The 22,223-nt window shown below is 39.2% G+C and overlaps 1 protein-coding gene across 1 annotated transcript in view; it reads right to left on the reverse strand.

The window, feature by feature from the left end:
• Positions 1 to 22,223, reverse strand: part of TNFSF11 (TNF superfamily member 11) — a 79,854-nt gene that overhangs the window by 27,333 nt on the left and 30,298 nt on the right. The window contains exon 2 of the mRNA XM_027649703.1: positions 17,890 to 17,998. The gene's annotated coding sequence lies outside the window, so the exon portion shown is untranslated. The remainder of the gene's footprint in view (positions 1 to 17,889; positions 17,999 to 22,223) is intronic.

Consider the following 22,223-nt stretch of genomic DNA (forward strand, 5'->3'; position numbering starts at 1 on the left):
GCCCACAGACATCACCTCGTTTGCTCTGAGGAAAACATTCATGACACACCCTCACAAAGCTACAGATGATGCTTATCCAAGAGTGACACTCCACTGGGATCACATATTTGAAGAAGCCACCTAAACCTTATCCAAACTTACAACAATACAGAGAGATAATCCCCTACTGGGTATCGTATACCACGACATGCAAGAAACGTATACTGGAAAATGTTAATAAGTTGTAGCTTACATTGGAAGAAAATCATACCTTGAAATTATTTTTCCTAGAAACACCCCTCCTTCCCTTCAAATCACACTTATTATCATGAGCTCCATCACTGAAAGCAAATTTTGGCAGACCAGTAGATAGTGGCTAGAGTCGGATAGCTCAAGAAAATTATCCAAATATTGCTAGGCTCTCATGATAAACATCTGCTACAACAGAACCACCAAAATACACAGATCCTACACATAAGCATCCTGAAATGTCATAGGCATCGTGCAATGCATTCACTGCTCTTAGGGAACTCTGTGGGTGAAACCGAACAATCACCGCGTGCTACCTAATTAGGAAGGAACAGCAACACCCAGTTACACATTGGAAAATTATATTCCTAAAACAACTCCCCCGTCTCTAAGCTTGCAGTAAAGACTCTGCAAGACCGAACATGGGCCAGAGAACTAAAATGTGCAACTCTATCAGATACGAGATTCCATATCAGAATAATTTGAGAAAGACTTCTGAGTTTCCCCACTTCTTAAGTCATGCTGATCTTTGATGGGAATTACTGTTTCCTTTGCTCATTCAGCTTCTCTCACACCACTTACACTTTTAACAGGGTCGGGATCACCCTCTGCTTCCAAAGTAGAAAACACTTTTCTCTCAAATGTCTGACTGATTAAAACAATTAATTGCAATTCAAAGCAATTTGTATTTTCTCTATGCTTTGGACCCAAAGAATACTTCATCTACATGAAAATGAATCTGCTTTATCTAATATCTCCTTTACACAGTTGTCTATGTTGGCCTAATAAAAGATATCTTCTAAAAAAAAGTGGTATTCTTTGGATTGTGTGAGGAATAATAACATATATAAAAGTTCCCATGAACTAAGTCCTGGCTCTATAAATGGTAAAGGATGGGCTTTCATTAGAACCTCGTTGTGATTCTGCTTGCAGATAATGTCACTGTAGATGCAAGTAACTACTACATGGTGTGAACTCTTGGCCCCTGAGCAGAACACAGCTCTTTGCTATTGTCTACAGAATACTTGTGTTACAGGAGATGATCATAAATGTCCTACTTGTGATAAGAGTGCATAGGTGCTAGGATTTTTTTCATCATTTTGCTTTGAAGCAAAACAGGAAACTGTGTTTACATAAAAAGGCTGTGTTGAAAGTTGTTCTCATTGAAACGTTGATTCTCATTGCAACACTGAAAGTCTTGAAAAATCTGAAAATGTCAAAGAGCAACAAGTCTGCAGGTCAAAGTAAAAAATCAGGGGGGAAAAACCGCTTTTGTTTGTTTGTTTGTTTTAGTTTTTTCTCTTTCAATATAGGCAGAATCACAAAAAGTTCTTCTCCTGATCTTCACTTCAAATGAGACAGTGTTTTTTACCTTGAGACAGATTATGCAGCTGAAATATTCCATATTGGTAAAGCAGTTAAACATGTTTGTATTCTTACACCAGTAAGATTTTATTCCTGTGGACAAACGTTTGTAACTAATACTGCCTGGTATTACTATTGGTTGGAATATTGTCAGCAAAATTGTTTCATCAGCAGAAGGTTGTTTTAGACCTGACACAAATGTTTAATTGTGATGTATTATGTATTAATTTTGAGCATATTTTATACAGTAGGGTTTCCAAGGAACAGCACAGACTCTTTAGGGGATGTAAAGAAAATCCTGTACTGAAATTCTGATCTACTGAGTGTGATGCGGATGTTTTGATGCAAGCAGTGAAAATAGGCAGAGGTGTTTTCCATGCATGTTAGGAGGAAATGAAATTCTGCAATCTTCAAAATTGTCATGAGTTGGACTTAAACATTTTTTTTCACTTCCACATGCTATATAGTGTTTACTGTAAGTAAATATGTAAGTGTAATGAGAAGGATGACAAAATATGACCAATAACACAGAACGCCTCACTGAAAATTTAGACTTTTATTTAAAATACTATTCTAGAAAAGGCTGGGAAACAGCAACTGATGTACCAGGAAATAATTACTATATTTTAAAACAGTGGAAACATGCATTAAAATGTCATTTAAATTTTCCAGCAAATTGCCATTCTGCTTCTTTCTAGTCTAGTGTGTATGACAAAGGTCAGAACAATGACACTGATTTTGAAATCTCAACAGAAATAATTAGTGTAAGTTAAAGTCTTTTATGTTTATGTATAAACCCTTAATTTAAGATAATAGAAGTAGCTTTTTTTCCCTGTTCGGGAAAAAATTACTTGAAATGAAATTGTAGGGATGTTCTTACATTGTTTTAAGGCTGAAGACAGCAATAGGGTGTTGAGGGAATTACTGGACAATATGTAAGAGAACAGTTTGCATCTCTCTGGATTTGGTAAAACCGAAAAAAAAGCCCTACATCTCTTGTCAGTAGTTAAAGCCCTCAGAGCCTCTTAAAAAGCTCAAAGAAATTGGTGAATACATTTTTCAGGACTTTGATATGTGTTGGATCAGGTTTCTCCCGTAAGAAGGTTTGGAGTTACCTTATATGGATTTGCACAATTTATTTCTGTATTGTACAGCTTTCACACATTAGTATTACATGACCTCAAGGCCTCTTTTGCAGGACAGGGACTTTCTACATATTTCTTAAAACCAGATATGCTGAAACATTTCTGAATATAAAATATTTCTTTAACATCACTTGACTGTCATAGCACATTTCTTTGTAGTGCCTAAGTTTCAAGCGTCCTCAGCCAGACAAACTCCATGACCAAGTTATGGGTGACATATGGAGCTGTGAGACTCCTGAGATGGAGTCAAAAGGCAAGTGGGAGTCCATCCTAGTGATTATAATCACAGGCAGTGAAGCACTTTGATCGTAGGAGTCTGATATTGGATAAAGTCACTCTGGTCAAACTATACATTACAAGTGTTTCAATTTTATTTTTCCAAATAAAACAGAGCAAAACAACTTACAGTACAATTAACTGATAAAAGTATTGCAGAAATAATATTTTTTATTAAATGACATTGTCAGAATTAGTTGAACACTTTCTATCTAATTTCACCGAGTGGCCTTTCCTTATCCATAACTTTATGTTGAAATACAACTTTATGTTGAAATATTCCTAAGTTTTTGTCAAGACCATCTGTCTAAATTTAAATATTTCAATTTACAACTAGGAACTGTATAACTTTACCTTTTTTTGGCCATCTTCCAAGCTGCTACTACACATTTACTTCTTTCAACACTACCTAGAAATGGTGGAATTGCTCTGATGCCAAGGAGGAACCTGTTGATGTTATTACTGATCAGATTTAGTTAGGATATATGCAATTGAAAGCAAACCATTTGTTGATAGCATCTGTGCCGCAGAACAGTTTTTTCACACAGGAGGATAAGACCAGTACTAAGTCAGAGGGAGATCCGTCTAGCTCACATTCGCCTGTGTGGGTGGCAGCTGCTGCAGAATAGGAGTAGCCATATCCAGCTGTGGAAAGCAGTGTGGCTAGCCCAAGCCCTGGAAACCAGACTGCAGTTGCCTGGAGTCTGTTCTTCACAGAGTCAGTTTTGTTAATTAAGTGGGGTCTGAAGCTCCAACCACCATGCTGGAATTTCTGGGTCTGAGACCCTTGAACTGTCTGGAAAAGTGGTTCGGGCCAAAAAAAAAAAAAATCCCAGCCCAGGATTATGCCCTAGAGCCTGCAGTTCACCATCCACAGTGACAGGGAGTAGAACAATTGCATGCTCATTCAATATCCAGTCTCTCTTGCTGCCCAAGAAACCAATAGCCGCAAAATCAATAGGGAGTTAACCTAGATAAGACAAGAGAATAATGTTCTGATTTCAGAAGTAGGAGAGGCCAACAGTCCATGCACGGGAAAAAAATAAAAGAAAGGGCAAGCATGTAATTATACTTCCCAGTACACTCCAGCAGCTTGTGGCTCAGAGCTGCCCTGTGGTGGTATTTTTTATGTTTAAGTCTGAGCCTGAAGCTGTCTGAGGATTCTGATGGTTGTGTGTACATGTGATGGAGGCTTGGTGGGAGCTGTCTTGAATGGGGAAGGAACAAAAAGATGTGACACAAAAAGAAAAGGCATAACACAGCAGCGATTACAACAAAGAATATGAGTCAGAAGCTGTCAGACATGCCCAGCAGCGCTTGTGGCTCACAAGAGGGGACACAGAGTATCAGATGATGTAGCAAATATCCTTTAAAGAGGATATTAAGCAAAGAAGACCTGGAAACATGAAGTACTGATGAAGACCCATGGGAACGGAGAAAGACTGAAACGCTTGGAGGTCAACACAGTAGAGAAACTCCTTAAAAAGTGACATCCCTAAATCATAGGAAGGCTTGGGTTGGAAGGAACCTTAAAGATCATCTAGTACTAAGTACAAAGGGATATTGGAAAGAAAGTTGATTGAGATAAATTAACTGTCCACTTGATGTAGACAAATCTTCATCTTACAAAGGGGACAGGGAATTCCAGGCCATACGGGAGGAGGAAAGAGGATGTCCTTTTGGAAGGGAAAAGGCAATGCCTCTACTCTTCCCATTAAAGCTTTGACAACGCTCTCATCAAATCCCATCAAATTTCACAAACTACTTTATTCCCACTCATCTCTCTGGCACTGGTCATGTCAGTTGGTGCCCTCTGAGTGCTGGATGGGGCTTGGAACAGAACAGCCATTGAGGAAGAGATGCTGGGCTCTCCCACAGTCACTCCACAGGATGTGGGAGACTTGCCTTCACATTCCTCTTTTTGCTAGTGGGTTTCAAGCCCACAAATATGCCAGTATCCCTAAGAAGAAATTCTAACCACATATCTGTTTGCTGGCTGAAGGATGGGCTCTCCCAGTTTGCACAGAAGTTTTAGGAATTTGGAAGAGGAAGGAAATGAGGAAAAGAAGAATATGAGGGAGACGGGTGGTGTATGGGTGTGTTCCCATAAAAGGCAAAATCTGCCTTAGAGATAATATCTATCTATCTGGAACATCTGTCTTCATCTCTCACTTCCTCTATTCTCCACATATTTTGGTGGTTAAAGCGTGGGGCAAGAGCATCTGGATTCAATTCTACCTCCATGAAGGAAGACATAGAAGCATGTCCCACATCCCTGGAAAGTAGTATGATCATCTGCTCTTCTGACGTGCGAGCAAACGCATTTGCGTAAGCCCACCTGTCAGAGCTGTTCCACATTGCTTGGAATAACTAGAAGAAAAACAAATTGGGATTTTCTGACTTAGTAGGATGCAGAAAGGATGCTCAATGCAGAAAAGAAACAGCAGGAATTAGAGAAAGGTTTCCTGTCAATTATGATGTGATGTTGAATGTATATCCTGAAAGCAGCAGTGCAGGGCTGAGGTGTTTCCTGCTCAGCACCAGTCCTTGGGGGTTTCATTCCAAGTACCTGCTATGGAGAACAGGCTACAGACCCAGCTCAGGACGGTGTCCCAATGCTTTGGTAAGGACAGCATGAAGTTTGGAGTCACAGTGCTCAACATGGCAGCCCCAATGCACTGCAAGTGATCAAAGCCTGCATAGTAGCTGAATTTTTTCCTCCTTTATCACCTCATTTGATCCTGCAGCCAGTGCCACTTAACAATTCAAACAAAGACTGTGGTAAAAGCTGCCCAGGAGCATTATAAAGCAGAGACAGGTTTTACAGTATGAGGCCTCCTACCATAGCATAGTCACTATAGCATAGTCAATAGCAAAGAAATGCACTTGTACTTTTTACCTTTTTATGTATTATCAGTTATCAATAGGTCTGTAGTGCTAAAATTTGTATAACTTCTTCAACAATGTACCAGGACTGCACAGAATCAGCAAGGATTTCAGGAAATATTCAAGTAGAAAGCAACTCCCTCAGCATCATTTAGCTCGGAGACTGAAGAAATAGGATAGTTTCTTCACAAATAAATACTTGCAGATGATTACACCCTATTCTGCTTCATCATACAAAAACCCAATAAAAGAACAAACTGAAACAGGGAATGCTGCTGTTTATTCCACCACACTTTTGAAGATCTCAGTTCTAATTACATATCATAAAATACTTTGATGCCTCATATAAAGGCAAAGTGCGAAAATGATACTTTGCTAGTTGAGAACTTTCTACTAATTATAGTTTGAAATGTTTGCATTTTCTTTATTTTCTCAAAGGCAATTGCCAGCAAGCTGGTAAAATTGGGTGAGACAGTGGTCTTGTTCCAGATCTATTATGACAGGGTGATGGGATTTAAGTCCCAATGAGAGCTTGCAACTGTCCCATTCTCATACCCACATTGAAGAAAGATTTCTAACTGGAAGCAGGAGGAAGAAATACTACCAGAATATCAGAGGAGTGAAAAGATTTCAAAGTCAAGGCTAAAGCAGCATAATTACTAGCCACAAAAACATTAGAAATATGAGGGTGGAAAGGGATCTTATTTAAAGTAGAGGTCTACAGACAAACAAATGAATATTAATTGTCAATGATTATTTAAGCAGGAAATCAGAAGAAGACTTTCATAGATTCATAGAGTATTTCAGGTTTGAAAAGACCGTTAAGATCATCAAGTTCAACCATTAACCTGTCACTGCCAAATCCTCCACTAAGCCGTGTCCTTAAGCACTATGAGAACATGTCTTTTCAATACCTTCAGGAATGATGACTCAAACATTCCCCGGGCAGCCTGTTCCAATGCTTGACAATCCTTTTGGTGAAGAAATTTTTCCTTATATCTGATCTAAACATCCCCTGGTGCAATTTGAGGCCACCTCCTCTTGTCCTATCATTAGTTGCTTCAGAGAAGAGGCCAACACCCACTTCTCTACAGCCTCCTTTCGGGTAGTTGTAGAGAGTGATAAGGTCACCCAGGGCCTCCTTTTCTCCAGGCTAAACACCTAAAGCTCCCTCAGCCATTCCTCTTAAGGCTTGTGCTTCAGACTCTTCACCAGCTTCATAGCTCTTTTTTTATGCATTTAAGGAGTCATATTCTGGAATAACTTACCATTTAGAGTAGATGAAGCACAGAACTTCTCTAGAAGTCACACTAGATAGATTTTTTCTGAGAAAGAGATTATTTAAGTGTTTTATAAGTCTTGCAATGGCAGGAGTCTACCTCAAAAGGCCTTTTCCAGTCCTTCTTCTGCTTTTGGATATGAAGAACTTTTGAATACTAAGGGCAAGATACTCCTTTGCTTGCACAAGTTGCATGTACCTTGAAGCACAGGGGAATTAGGTGGTTTCTAGCTTAGGGGAACAGAATATGTGAATCTATAAAATAAGGCTGTTTCTCATGCAGTTTTAAAATCATAATAGGAAAGAGTTTTATTAGACAAAGGCTTATCATCTAGGCATTTTCATCAACACAAATGGAGAGATTTAGAGAACGAAACTGCAATACAAGATTGCCATTCTAAGTTCTATGTGGCTTTCTTGTCTTGGAGACCAATACCTATTCTGCCTGCCAGCAGAAAACTGAATCTCACAAAGAAAAGGAAAGATTTCAAACTCTTGCAATAAAATAGACACTGCTGGTAGAAAGACCTCCAGATTAATAATTTCGTAAATTGAGAAATCAGTCTGGAAAGAGCACAGGGAGAACTCTGCTCCATACAAATGCTCTGGCATTGCAGCCAACATGCACTGCAAGTCCTTGGACTGTATTTTCAGGTGATAGTATTGTCTCCTTCTTTTACAGAACAACATCTTTCCCTGGCAAAAGGTCAACAGCTTAGCCAACTTAGTGCTTTTGCCTTATTTTTGGTCTCCAGACATCTTTTAATTAAAAAAAAAAAGGGCAAACAAAGCAAAGCAACAAACAAAATTTGGCTCAAGGTTCATTTCTAGTTACAAGGCTCACCATTAATTAAATGGCAGCTTTTCAATCCCATCACCACACTTATGGACAGCAGAGTTCAAGAAGTTCATGAACTGGTTCCCCACAGTTATCTTGAACATGAACTCACTGTTTAGTCAATGGCTTAGAAAAACAAGGCTGGACAGCTGGTCTCTGTGTTACTTACCACAGTCTCAGGGCTGGGACAGAGGAAATTTAGGGAATATTTCCAAATACAGTCTGCCAGATTATTCAAATCTACAATACATCCACATAGATATTAAATATTATTTGCTCTGGAACTTAACATACACTGTAATATGCTCCCTGTTTTATGGAGTGTGAAGGCTGACATTTGAAATTAGTGCTATTTCAAAGCCTGGTGTCTGGTTGCTACATCTGGCTGTGTCATGTAGTCTGGGGAAGTGCCCTACCACAAGGACTTGAGCCGCAGAGGATGGTGAGACAGATGAAGCTAGATAATCTTTTTTATGTCCATAAAAAAGGGTCAGGGTCAGTCTTTCAACACCAAGAAGAACTAAGACAAATAAACAGAAATGGGACACACTGTAATTAATGGCTCCAGAACACAATAAATCCAAACAGCTTCTTATTTTCTATCCATGACTCTCTTCAGAATAATATGAAAGTTTAGAGGGAAAACAGGGTCTTCCCTCTTAACTATTGAATTGGAACTTTCTGACAGAACCACTTTCAAACTAAATATGCATGTAGACAAAGCACTCCCCACATGTCTTTCCGTATGTATGCATGTCTGTGCCAGTATGTCATTTGAGAGGGTTCTTCCTCTCCCAGTATTTCCTCATTCTAAGAAAACACCATGTTCTCACATTATAACTGTGCAAGAGCTTTTCAAAAATGTTGCCACGTGGACTAAGATACCAAACACAATTTGTTCCTACTCAGTTTTTTATGGATTCTCTGGTGATCCAAGCTGATTTTCATTTTGAAGTTCTTAAATATTAGCCTTGAAGCAGAGATGGCTGCAAAGATTATTTTCAGCACAGACTAGCAGATTCACAAACACTTCACCATTGCTCTGTGACATGACAAGCTTTGCCTTATGAAAACTAAAGATTAAGCTAAACTAAAGATAAACATGATTTATTAGTATTATCCCTGGCCCCAAATATGTGTGCACACATACACATACACACACATGTGAAAACTGTAGTCGGGACTCAGCAATCACTTTTATCTTCCCAATGGTAAGATTCTGAATCTTACTTTATTGCTGGTCACATTTAAGTTTTTTGAGTACAAAATACACTGACTTCAATGAAATATTTCCATTTAGAGTCAGAGACTTCCTTCTTCTTGTTTATACCCCACCTCCAGCACCCCGAGACATCATCTCTCCTCCTCTTTGGCTTTGGCACTGGAGGAAGAAAGGAGGAAAAGCAGGAAAGGGGGAGGAGGGACAAAGTGAAATTCCCAGGAAAGGCCATGTTGCCTGTGCAAGCTTCATGTCCTGATGCCTGTTCAGATCAAGCCTGCAGTCCTGCACACTAACTGCCAAACATATACTGTGTGATTTGAAAAAAACCCTTCTGGTTAAACATCATTCCTTGAGGCTGGCTCTTCGGTAGTATCTTCTTAACAACTGATTTTGAAGCAGTTTATCTCATTTTATTATTAAAATTCAGGCAACACCTCTTCATGAGATGTGTTGAATTCCCCCCTTCCCCTACCCCCACAGTTTTGGTGTTGTTTTTTTTTTTAATTTATTATGAATAGCTCCACTCATGTGGATTGTCAGTATGCCAGCCTTTGTTGCAAATAGTATGCTGTCCTTCTGTGCCCTGGGCCTCCTGGTTGGTCTGGGAAATGCAGTGTGCTAGGAGTTTCTGGCCTCCTTTGGGGTTAGGTATGATGGTCTCCACTGTGCGTAAGCAAGTGGTTTCAATCCTTAATTGCAATGGGGAAGTGGTCAGACAACATACAGTCCTGGCAGAATAATGGCAAAATGTCTTGGAAGAAAACCAGAAAATAACAAATAAGTTACATAGGAAGTGAATATGTATGTCTAACATAACCTGGAAAATACATAACATACAGGAAAGTAAAATACAAATATTTTTTGATGGTTCTTCTTTGAAACTGGTGCATTGTCTCATGCTATTACCTTATTCCTCTTTACAGAAATTAAAGAAGTGGTCTAAACATTTTCTTCTTACACCACAATTACACAAATCCAAATGCTTATTATGAAGAAATGGATGTGGGTTTTGACTATAATTATGAATTGAAAGTGAGCTGTCAGTCATCAGTAATGAAGCATCAAGTTATAGGATTTTGCTGTGTTTTCTCTAGGAGAGAGAATTGCTTCATCACAGCAGAACAGTAATACCTCACTCTAGACAGCTCACCTCTTTGAAAGAGAGAGGAAATCTTTCACAATATCATTTTGGTAACTTACTACATCCTTCTGAGATATGTTTTACTTTACTCACTTTACAGAGGATTAAACAGAGACCTAGAAAAAACTTAGCAGCTCTAAGTCTCTCTATAATTCAACATGACAGCTGGGAATTATTTCCAGGAATCGTGTTTCCAGTGCTTTCTTACAATCACTTTAGTGATTCTCTCAAAAACATATTAGCCAGGATAAAATCCAGCTCACACTCCCGATCTTGCCTGTGAAGTTGATTTTGTGAAGCTGATTGTCTGAATAAACACCAGCCATCATGTACATCCCTGAAGGTAAAAAAAAAAAAAAAAAAAAAAAAAAAAAAACACCAAACCCAAAACCCCACACCTAAACAAACAAGGAACAATCTCTCATCTGAGAGTGTCAAAGTGGGCTATTTGGAATTCCAGTTCTCACTGCTACTTTCAGAGAAGGCTGCACACTACTTACAGTTAGACACACTTTTTTTACAGGTGTGGATACATTCTCCCACCTGCTGACCTTACTTTGTATCCATGACATCTTAACACTTAGTCAGTCTGGTGCTGGGTAAAAAATTCCTCCACACTTTCCACAAGGCAACACGCCTAAGATACTATAAAACCTGGCGTGTTTGTAAACTGCTGCTTCAGGGCTGGTTTGGACCTATTTCCCAGTTTCTATATGCATCTAAATTTTATAATTCACCTAAAGTTCACTAGCTTGTTTGAAGCTCAGTCACCATCATGTGGGGAGAGAGGAAATATCAATTTAAAGGTCATTAAACCCTTATCTGCCAGTCCAAATGCCTTTGCTGATGTTGAAGAGCTTGCACTCAGAGGCTGTGCTCAGCCTGACCAGAGAATGGCAAGCGAATGGATTATAATTGCAGCTGCTGCTGTTTTGTCTACATGTTGTAAGGAAAAAAAAAAAGGAGAGAGAATAGAGGCGAGGACGGGATTCATTACTTCAGTTATATTTCTGAATTAAAAATACAATGTTTTTATGAAAATGAGGATTCTTCTAGGAAAAAAACCCACCTACATATCGTGGAGAGAGAAAAAAGAGGGGTTCTACTGAGGACACTGTTTCAGTTGTTTATAATCAGAGCCCTTTTTTCTCTTCTCACTTAGGACTGACCAAGTATTGCACATGAAAATATCTTGGGGAAATGTCACTGCCATTTTTCAGTATATTAGAATGGTTTCAGATGACTAGAGAAAACTGCTAAGACATTTTCCACCCAAGATGACATTCAGAGCTCTGAAGCCCAAGTGAAAAGTGCAAATTGGTTTGTGCAGTTTCCATTTGCTCTTTTCATTTGCTTGCAATACACCATTTTCAGTATTAGACCTCAATACCAGGGGAGTTAGTTATCACAAAACAAGCATAACTCTCCATTCTGGTAAGAGTTTCCCAAAGGTCAAGTGTTGTTCACTCTAAAACTGTGTTAAAATTTAAGCTTCAGGTATGGTTTTTAGAGGTTGCACTACATCGTCTATATGGGAGTCATTATTGGTTGAATTTGGGGGTCGATTAAGCTTAAAATTAACCTGAAAGTAGTTCTACAAGATACAATCAACATACTAAACCAAACAAAACAAACAAAAAACAAACAAAACCCCCAAACCAACAAACAAGATGGAGTGCACAATTCATTTTCCCTAATACATTTAAAATTAGTGGCATTTATCATAGAAATTAGCCAAATCTGTTTTTTACTAGCATATAATATCTGTCTGCCAAAATGAAGAATATCCATCTGCCAATATGAGGAAATATTACTGGAAAGAAACCCTGAAGGAACAAAAGTAAAGACAGCAGTACCATGTTTTGTTGTTGTAGTTCTTTGTAACTCAGTTTTCTGTTCCGTAAGAAACTGCCAAACTTCTTACAAGATTAAGTTTATTTTCATCACTAACCTTGTGCAGTAAAAGTGAAAGTAATGTAGCAGATGCAGGTTAGTCTGTTCCCACAGTGACAGGTCATCTACTTACAGGGTAAATTTGCATAGTATCAATGAGCCTGCAACCCACCATGAATTGCAATACAGCTGCAGGAGTCAGTTTAAAGACAGCTGACAGCAGACAGGAATTGTATGAAGGAAAGTTCCCATTTTCCAACCACAAGCCAGAAGGCAAAGAAGGGATGGTGGGAAGACAACTGACCACCTAAAATGCCCAGATTTAGCTTTTCTTTTATATCTCACCTTGAGCTTGCTGATTTATCAGGCAGCAAGGAGAAATCAGCTTTGTCTACAGCACAACAAAGGTCCAAAGAGTAATACATGAAGTGTAGGCTGCAATTTTCTGGATCTCAGTGTGAAGTCACTGCCAAGTCAGGTACCTGCAATAGGGATCTGTGCATCAGTAACATCTCCTTTTTGTTTCTTGAATATGAAGTCATAGTTTGACCATCTTAGGTAACAGGTAGCAAACTTAAGGACAATTAAAAAAAAACCCCAACACTAGTCAAAACCATTTATTTTGGACATGGTTAACGAGATATTAGCAGCTGGCAGACAAGAAGTCATTCTGAACTACAGATGTTTCGGCATCTGGCTTTAAAGGGATTTTCCCTGCAATTATGTTACACTACCCACAAACTCAGTTTCTCCCTTAGTTCAAATGGCAGAAGCCCATGTACTGGATTGAAATGTTCTAGTACTTCAAATTCACATTGCACAATGCTGCTGAGCACTGGGAACTCTATCCTGTCATTTTACTTTTTTAAAAATCTAGGAAGGAGACACACAAACCTGTTAAGAGCATATACAAGATTGCAAAAGAAGTTCAGAAACATGGCACTTGTATATACACATTATAGAATTTTCTGTATATATCGAATCATGTGCAATTTTCATCATTAGAGTATTTTTTATTGTTTATTTTCTGGTAAGCCTTATTTGGAGATATTATTTTGGGCAAGGCTTCAAAAGATAGAGTATCGTACAGAACCAGACAAACTCACTCTCTAGAGTCTCAAGCAATTCAAGACCAGCTCCCACAATGAAACTATACTGTGTGACCCCATAGAAGTGGGCAGAAATGTACCTCCACAATTTTTTCAGTCCTCTGGAACTCAGCTGTGCACCCAGTCCTTTTCATAGTGAGATAGCAGATCCCTGAATATCTCCTGGCTGTGACTCCTAGAGGTCCTGTTCCCTGTTCCCTTCCCTTCCCTTTCTTTCCCTTGTTCAGTGTCACGTATGAATTTGATGACAAATTCAGGAGGTTGCAATGACAAATTAAAATACGTTTTCATTATCAGTGGTTTATGTCTTTATTTAAATGGCTTCAAGTCCCTTACTCTTTTAATATTTTCTGTTACATTTTACTTAAAACCAAACAGAAAGATAGGCTATAGTGGTATCAATTTTCCTAAAGTGCAATTTCTGTCTCAATATATATTGTCCACAAATGTTATCAGATCTCAAGAAAAGAGAGATTAATGGCAAAGGAGAATATGTATTCCTGTGGCCAGAGGGATAGGGATATAAGATGGAGTGGGGGAAGGAAGACAAGGTTTGAGAATGAGAGTGATGACATCTGTTTTCTCAGATGAAAAGTTATTTTCCTTTGAGAATACTTAACATATTTATCTTTTAAGGGAGGAAAAAGAATTCCCACTAGATACACTGAAAATTTGACAAAGGTCTGAGAAATAGGATCTTCTCAGGCTTTGTCTGTAGGTGGGTAAAGTCATAATAGCTCTGTTTTTCTTGGTTTTCTTTACATGAGAAAAACTGAGTAAGAATGCCTTACTATGCATAATTCTGAGGATATTCATTTCTTTGAGTTCTTTTTACACTGCATCTCTGTCAACTGAAAGGTCAATTTAGTTATTTTTCCCTCCCTCAGATCCTATACCAAGGGAAAAAAACAACACCAAAACATGTAGACAGGTCTTTCAGATTTCAATGAAAATAACAGATGTTACCCATCAAAACATCTTCCACCCAGAGAGAGGATGACATTGCCAGAGAGTGACTGAGATTTTCCTTCCATCAGACAGAGCTTTATCTCAGGCAGAGTCAGACGGTACTCTGCTTAGCAGAAGCAACTGTCATGATTTCACCGTAGAACATCCTCTGCTTTGGGACTGAAAGGAAATCTTTGATCTAACTGCTCTAGAAAGTTATCATGTAGATGATGGAGCATATTGATGGCAAAAATGATTGGGCTCAGCATTTGTTTGTTTAACGTGGTGCATGCAGAAACTTAACTTTCATGTTGTTTTGGTCAGATGTAAGTTTTACATTCCCATTATATTGCCTGATCAGTGCACTGGGAAGACCACCAACTTTTTGGCTGAGCTCTAGAATAGACTCTTATTTCCCAATTTATTTAAATTCACAGTATGAAATCACTGCAACAAAACGACAAAAGCCATGGAGTTTACAGACAAACTAAAACCTCTTCTCCAGTGACTGAACTGCAATTATAATATTATACTTAGCAAGCAAATATTTTTTAGCAAAGACTTAGTTTCTCCCCTAAACCAGTGAATAGCTGGGAAAGCTTCACTTCACGTGTGCAATACAACAGTGATCTCAAATCCAGCTATTTTCAAACTGACTGAAATTAAGCTCTGGCTCAAACTTCAGAGCACAACACAGAAAACCTGATCTCTCTCTTCCCCTGTGTGTATAGTAGATCAGGTAAGCTGGAAACAATCATGGGTTTACTTAGTCCATCAACACAAGTCCCGTTGGTCAGATGTAAAGATCATAAAACTACATAGGGCAGAGAAGCTGGCAATGGGCTCATCCATCACATGGGACTGTGAACTAGGTGGGACACCTGAGTTTAGGCAGGTCATGCTGGGAGCCTGGGGTACTTTTGGCCGCTCTAGTACCCCCTTACACCAAGCCACCCATGTTAGAAGATATATTTGATGAGAACATTTCAGCTAGAGGTTGGGAAGGACAAATACTGAATTTTAAGTGATACTTGGTACAACTGTCCGAAGGTTGAGAGCAATGAATTACATAAGAGCCATAAGAGATATAGTTTTAACAACTAACTGGGGGTAGAGCTCTCTATAAAAAAAAAAATCTACCTCTAATTGAAGGTGCATGACATGCTTGAAAATGGGTTCAATATTATCAAAACCAAAGTGTTGCTGCATCAAACAGTGGTGGGCGGCAATAAAAAACCCAAGGCCAGTCATGAGTAAGGTTGTTTGTCTATGTTAAAAGGCACCGTCACCATTAATTTTTTTCTGCAGCTGATGGCTTTCTGACAGCCTTCAGCAGGGTCCTAGCCATGAAGTGCACCTTTGGATCCTGGGGGGTACACAGTGCTGTTACTTCCTTTCCTGGGCAGGGCATCTCCCAGCAGAAGTAGCATTTCAGTTCCTGAACAACTTTTACTAATTGAGTTCTGCACATAAGTGTGTGGTATTAAGGGATAATGTTGTGGCTTTGTAAATTGTCTGCAAGTATGCAGAGCTGCTGTGCATTACTGGAGCTTCTCAAGAGACCTGTTAACTGCTTTTTAATATTTCAACCTCTGACCTGCATGTTAATGTGTTGTTATAATTGGAAGAGTCGCTCTCCCTTACTCAGTAATTTTCCTCCATGTGTGTGTTCCAAGACTAACTTGCTGACTTTATTGACACATATAATAAGTTTATGGCTTCTCTTCTTGCTGGATACAGTTATTGCCAAGTCCCAGGCAAACAATCTTCAGTCTTGATGGAAATACATAAGGCAGAAAAGCATCAAGTCTGACTTTTTTTTTATCCAGACCTGGGGTTGCTAACGTGTCAGGTAACAAAACAAGAAGATAGTTTGGGAATGCGTCATTTCAACAGAAAAAAATGTTGATCCAGCCCAGCATTTCTGTCAATACAGGTTGGTAGAGTACTTTTTCTCAGTCTATTTCTGGCCATGAGGGTCATTTGTTCACTGTTAGTATAATATGTGGCCATCTCTTAGTTATTTAAAACTGGATTTGTCTGGTTTCTTATACTTTCCAAATTTGTCCACAAAAGTCTAAACCAGAGTTCGTGGAAACAGAATCACAGAATATCTCAAGTTGGAAGGCAACCATTGAGTTCAACTCGCTGCTCCTCTCAGGACTACCTAAAACTAAACCATGTGACTAAGAGCATCATCTATACACTCCTTGACTCTGACAGGCTGTATCATGACCACTTCCTTGGAGAGCCTGTTCCAGTGACCACCGTCTCAGTGAGGGTCATAATTGGGTCATATTAATTTATGCTGAAGCATGGCCAAAAGTAGCAAACTGAGCATTTGATTTTAATTTTAGGTTTAGGAGCAGTGTTGTCTTGAATAAAATGGCATTTAAAAAAGGAAAGAATAGAGAAGTGGCTCTGAATAGTTAGGATCAATAGGAAAAGTAGAGATTTCCTACCACCATAGAGAGAACAGTAATTTGAAAAGGATGGATTCAGTAAAAAGAAACTCATTTGATATAAAACATTAACACCTCCCTAGACAAGCAGTTTACTACTGTCTCACATCTCTCTACATTCATTAAGATCTTTTTTATTTTCTTCTGTTTATGCTCCTTTTTAGGATTTCTGCAAGTTTGCTTCAACATCAGCTTAAGTCTTTCAGCAGAGTAGGAAAAATTGAGTTTTGTGAGTTGAAAACTGATAGTAAGGCTAAGCCTAGTACCTGGCCGGTATCATGACAGTCCGGCCACCATAAGGGAAAGGAAGACTGGTATGAAAGGGGCAGAGGTGAGGAAAGTCTTCCATGGCCATATGGCTATGTGCTGCTGCTTAGGAGAAACAAGACATGAAATAATGACTTGTAGGGGGTCCCACACAAGGAGAAGTTGCCACACAACATGCCTCAACTGCATGTCTACCTTTCCAGGACAGAGACAAAAGCGGGAAGAACAAGAACTGCCCAAGTTATCTTCTCTGCCTATATCTAAAATAAGGCCCATCCTGCTATACTGGAAATAACTGGAATCAGAACAGTAATAAATCAGCTTATCCCAGCTGTCCCAATTGAATGCACTCATGGACAATTGTGTCTATGTCTTGTTTGGGAGGTTACATTGCAGGGCTGACTCCCCACCAGGTGTGTCCCAGGCTGTGACCTTTGTGATCACAGGGTGTGCCGGTTCATGAAACATATACGCTGAGACAAATAAATTTGGTGGGGTTTTTTAATGGGTCAGATTTTAGCTATATCAGCTTCCTGAACTGATTTGCCATAGGTTCACACTCAGTAATATCAACACTGGAAATGGATGGGAAAGGGCATACAAGGGCACAGGAAGAAGAGCTGAACCATACCATCTTCAGCTTACGTGAGCTTCAGCTATTACAAAACAACAGTGTAAGAGCTGTGGCTGTGGGAGAAGGTGTATAGCAAGGCACACACTGCATTACCATCTCCAAGTACATTGTCTGGCCCTGAATCTACTCTGATGAATGTCATACCTGAATAACCACTACTATGGCAAGGTGTAATTTTTAAGCATACCATGCTTACCTACAGTGGTAAGAACCACAAACGACTCTTCTGAGTTTCATTTCCACTGTGTAATCATGGATTTTCCAGGCAAGATCAGCACCTTTCCTTGCAGCCCAATCAAGCAGACCTAAAATCTCACAACAGAGATTGACATTGTGAGCTCCCTCAAATTCAGCTTCCCTTTGTCCCAACATTGATTTGTTGTGTTGTTTCTAAACACAAAAAAATGAACATCATAATCCTACACTATGAACAGACAAGTGCTGCAGCATGAGTCATGAGTAGTAGGGCTTCTTGTGTTAAAACGTTACCAGGGTAGCCAAGACAACCATATTACCTTCCCACTGTACAGTTTTGACAAGGATAAAAGAAAATACTACGCTGTCCTGTGGGAATGTGGATGACCTCATATGCCAAGGAGTGAAGTGTTAATCAGTCATTGCATTTTCTTAATGAGGAACCACATTAACTGTGTCATTTGGTATTATTGCTTTAAGCGTTGGGAAACTAAGTTACATTCTTTCAGCTCTGCTTCCGCATGTAGTGAATATTCTGTGCAAGTGCATACCTTACCATAAGGAAAAATGCTGTGATTGATTGTGAGTGGTCTTGTTAACTAGAGACATTTCCAAATGGCAACGTTTGCTTCGACAAACTGTGAGAAATGGAACTACCAGCAAAAAACAGTAATACCAAACTCACAGCAGCAGGTACTGACTTTGGAACAGTTGTCTTTTCATTTTTAGAATCTGTTACTACTTTGCCAATGTTCGGTAAGTATGCCAGGAAATTCAATCTCCTTTTTTTCCTTTTTTTTTTCTTTTTTCTTTCTTTTTGATAAAGTGAAATAACATAACACTTTTGAATGCATATGAATAGAACAAGAAATATCTTGTGAGCAAAATGTATTTAATAAAACTTTAGAAAAAGTTAAAGGTCTGGTAGGCTTTTTAAAGAATATAATTTTGTTCTAGGAGCTATTTTTATTTTAACCATTTCCATTTTTGTTAGCACAGCAAAAAAAAAAAGGACAAACAAAAGATTTTTATGCTATTCTTGATACACCATTTGTCCTGCTCCAGTATAAAAAGAATTATTTTAATCATTCAAAGATGAAAGGTTTTGGATCTCAATCCATCTGGGTATCAGATGGATCTGTCTACTGCTTCCAAACTGTTGTGCAGCAAAAGGGAGCAGCACATTTCTGTCCTCTTCTGTCCTCCCTGAAGAGCTGGGATTTGCTGCAAAGCCAGGTAGCACAGAAGTTAAATAATTTGGAGAGATCCTCTGCCAGGACACTGGTTCAAAACCTGCCCCAATTCTGCTCTGGCACTGAGCAGAGACTGCCACAGTCAGAGGGATTCTTTCCACCCTGCAAAGATAGGGTTGAGAGCAGCAGGCTCTACCTGCAAGGAGGTCTGGCTACCATGTCTCACTGAAGATTGAAAGCATAGGCTTGCTGCCAGGAGGAAAAGGTTGGGGAAAGCTGATGACTTTGGGGACATTGTCAGGTCAGGAGCACCACTAATAAAATGCCCTACTGGCTGCAGCCCATTGCCAGGTGAGGACTTTCATGAGGAGATGGATGATACTGAAGAATAGCATTTTCCCACTTCCCAGTGTTGTGTTTTCAACTAAGGGAGGTTATCATTAAGTAGTTAAATGTTTCATGTCTCCAGAAATATCCTGTAGGCCCAGGAATACCTTGCCTTCTCCTCATCTAGAAGGTAAGAATACCCACACATACTTGAGCATGGTCATTTAGGGAAATCAGGTCACTCTTGGGACTTTGTCGTATGGCTTTGCTGCCTCTTTTTTTTCTCCTGCACGAGGCAGAAGTCTCTGAGTTACTGCAACCATTTTATGTTGGCTTTGTGCCTTATTTGTTTGGTTTTTTTCCCAAAACCTTGGTCCACTCTTTCCAGGAGACAGTGCTGTGGTCCCTTGATGGCTTCCCAATGACCCTGATGAAGGCATCGGATGTGCCAACTGCTCAATGAAACTTGTGGGTATGCCAACAGGAAAGGGACCAGCCTACCTTACTGAGTCTTGGGTGCACTATAGGCAGGAGGGTTTGGTGACGTGGTTTATAGGACAGTGCAGTTTCAGCGAGGCAGGGGTGAACACATGTCCTTTCAGCACAAAGACAGGCAGAAGTTTTGTTGGCTTCCCTGTCCATTTACCTGCCACTGAGTATAACCTAAGAAATGGGGAACAAAGCCAAGCATTGATCTTTTGGTACTGAGACTTGGGTGTCTAGGAGCCTGGACTGAGTTTTGTTTTCTCAGCAGTTAGCTACTTCTATGAAAGGATGCTCTGAATAAGAAGTCATACTCTCTATTTTTAGATATTTAGCTTGGCGTGCTCCAAACTGCTCCCAAGCTAAATAATGAAGATGTTCTAACAGAGATGTTGTGCATTCAGAGAGAAAATTAATTAAGAAAAAAACAATCTCTTTAAAAATACCGCAACACAATAGTACAATAATGCAGGAAATACTTACATTTACTGTATTACCGAACAAGTGGAAAGAGAAGTATAGAGGAGGCTAAACCCATCTATTTGTTATCTCACATATTGTTTGGAAAAAGAAAAAAAATCTTCCCATTTGGGTATGTGTAATCTCAGAAGCTCTAAGCCTCAGGCACAGACAAGAAATGTATATATATATAAATCACAAACTAGGACAAATTCAATTGTCATTTTCACTTTCACTGTTTGGAAGATTAGCTGGGTAAGCAAAATACTTCTGTATCTCTGGGTAACAAAGCAAGATTTGGCTGTTCTTCAGGGTTGTGGGTGTTCACTGTGGATTTTACTGACACATTCTTGTACACTTTAGGGGGAAGCTGTCTTATTGTGTGATGGGCAGAAAGGGTTAAGAACCCACTGCTGTTGTGCGTGATAATATTTTTTTTCTCTATTTCATTTTCTCTGTAGAACAAAGTAGTTCTGCTTTTGCTTGTTTATGAACTGAACACTGCCATCTTGTGGGGGTTTTTAGCAAGCAAAATTACTCTTTAATATATAATATTAAATATATATATAAATATATAAATATAATATTAAATATTTCAAAGGGCAGGAATAAAAGGTACCCATGAAGATCTTGCCAACCACTCCTTTCCACCTCCATTACAATGCCTCTTTTTACATCTGTGGTCTTTGCATGTATCAACCTAAAAATTCAATTAATGAAGTTGAATTAGAAGTGTAATATAATTTTTAAATCTGACCTGTATATCTTTGAATGTTCCTTCGTATGGTTTGGGGGGGGGGGGCGGTTGGGGCTTGGGGGGTTTTTTTGATGTAGATTGAATAGTGTCATGTGAACTTCACAATCTGGGACTTTGACATTTCTCTGCACAATTTTGAGACCACTTTCATAGACCATGAGTAACAATCTTTTGACTCATAGGCTCATAGTGGAGGGGTGATTCTGTGAAAATATCCTGGATCCAAACCTAACAGCTCTTTCTAAGAGGTACTAATTGAAAGGCTGTTCTTTGAACTCAGTTTTAGGCAACAGCTGTGAGACAGTATCATTTGAAACACTCCAAGGTGAAACCAGGAGCTCAAGATACTTCAGTCTCAAGACTGCTTAGCATGATTCTCCAGTAAAGGAAGAGATATTAATACAGTCTCCCTCTATGAAAATCAAGTAAAACATAAACTTAACAAGAGATTATTTCTGCTGTTGTCTAATGAGTTACTTTTTACACAGGCAGATAGTGATAGGAAAAGGAGGAATGGTTTTAAATTATAGGGGGAGAGATTCAAATTAGCTACTAGGAAGAAATTCTTTACCCAGAGGGTGGTGAGGCACTGGCACAGGTTGGCTGGAGAAGTTATGGAGAAGCTCCATCCCTGGATGTGTTCAAGGCCAGGTTGGATGGGGCCTTTGAGCAACCTGGTCTAGTGGGTGGTATTCCTGCCAATATCAGGGAGGTTGGAACTAAGTGATCTTTAAGGTCCCTTTTAAACCAAACCATTCTATGATTCTATGAGTTTAGAGAGACACTTTAAGGAGAATTGTCAGTATAAGAAAATCAAGGCATACCTACACATCAGTGCTGTTAGAGTGGTCAAAGTACATTACAGAGTGTCAAGAAAACCAATCACACACACATGTTAGGGTTTCTTTTCTCCAACAGGCATTGACCATGCAAGTATGTCTACAGCAGTGTAGGTACAAGTATGGCAAGAATAAGCATTGGTGAGAATCCACTTCTGCAAACCAGACTTTAAAAAAAAAAATTGATAACTCAGTAACATATCACAGAAACACTCAAACTGAAAGTACAGAACAACTGGAAACTTAAGCTGCCCTAAATGGCTTTGATTTGGTGACA

Source organism: Corapipo altera, unplaced genomic scaffold (assembly GCF_003945725.1).
Source record: "Corapipo altera isolate COAL_440 unplaced genomic scaffold, ASM394572v1 0, whole genome shotgun sequence".
NCBI lineage: Eukaryota > Metazoa > Chordata > Aves > Passeriformes > Pipridae > Corapipo > Corapipo altera.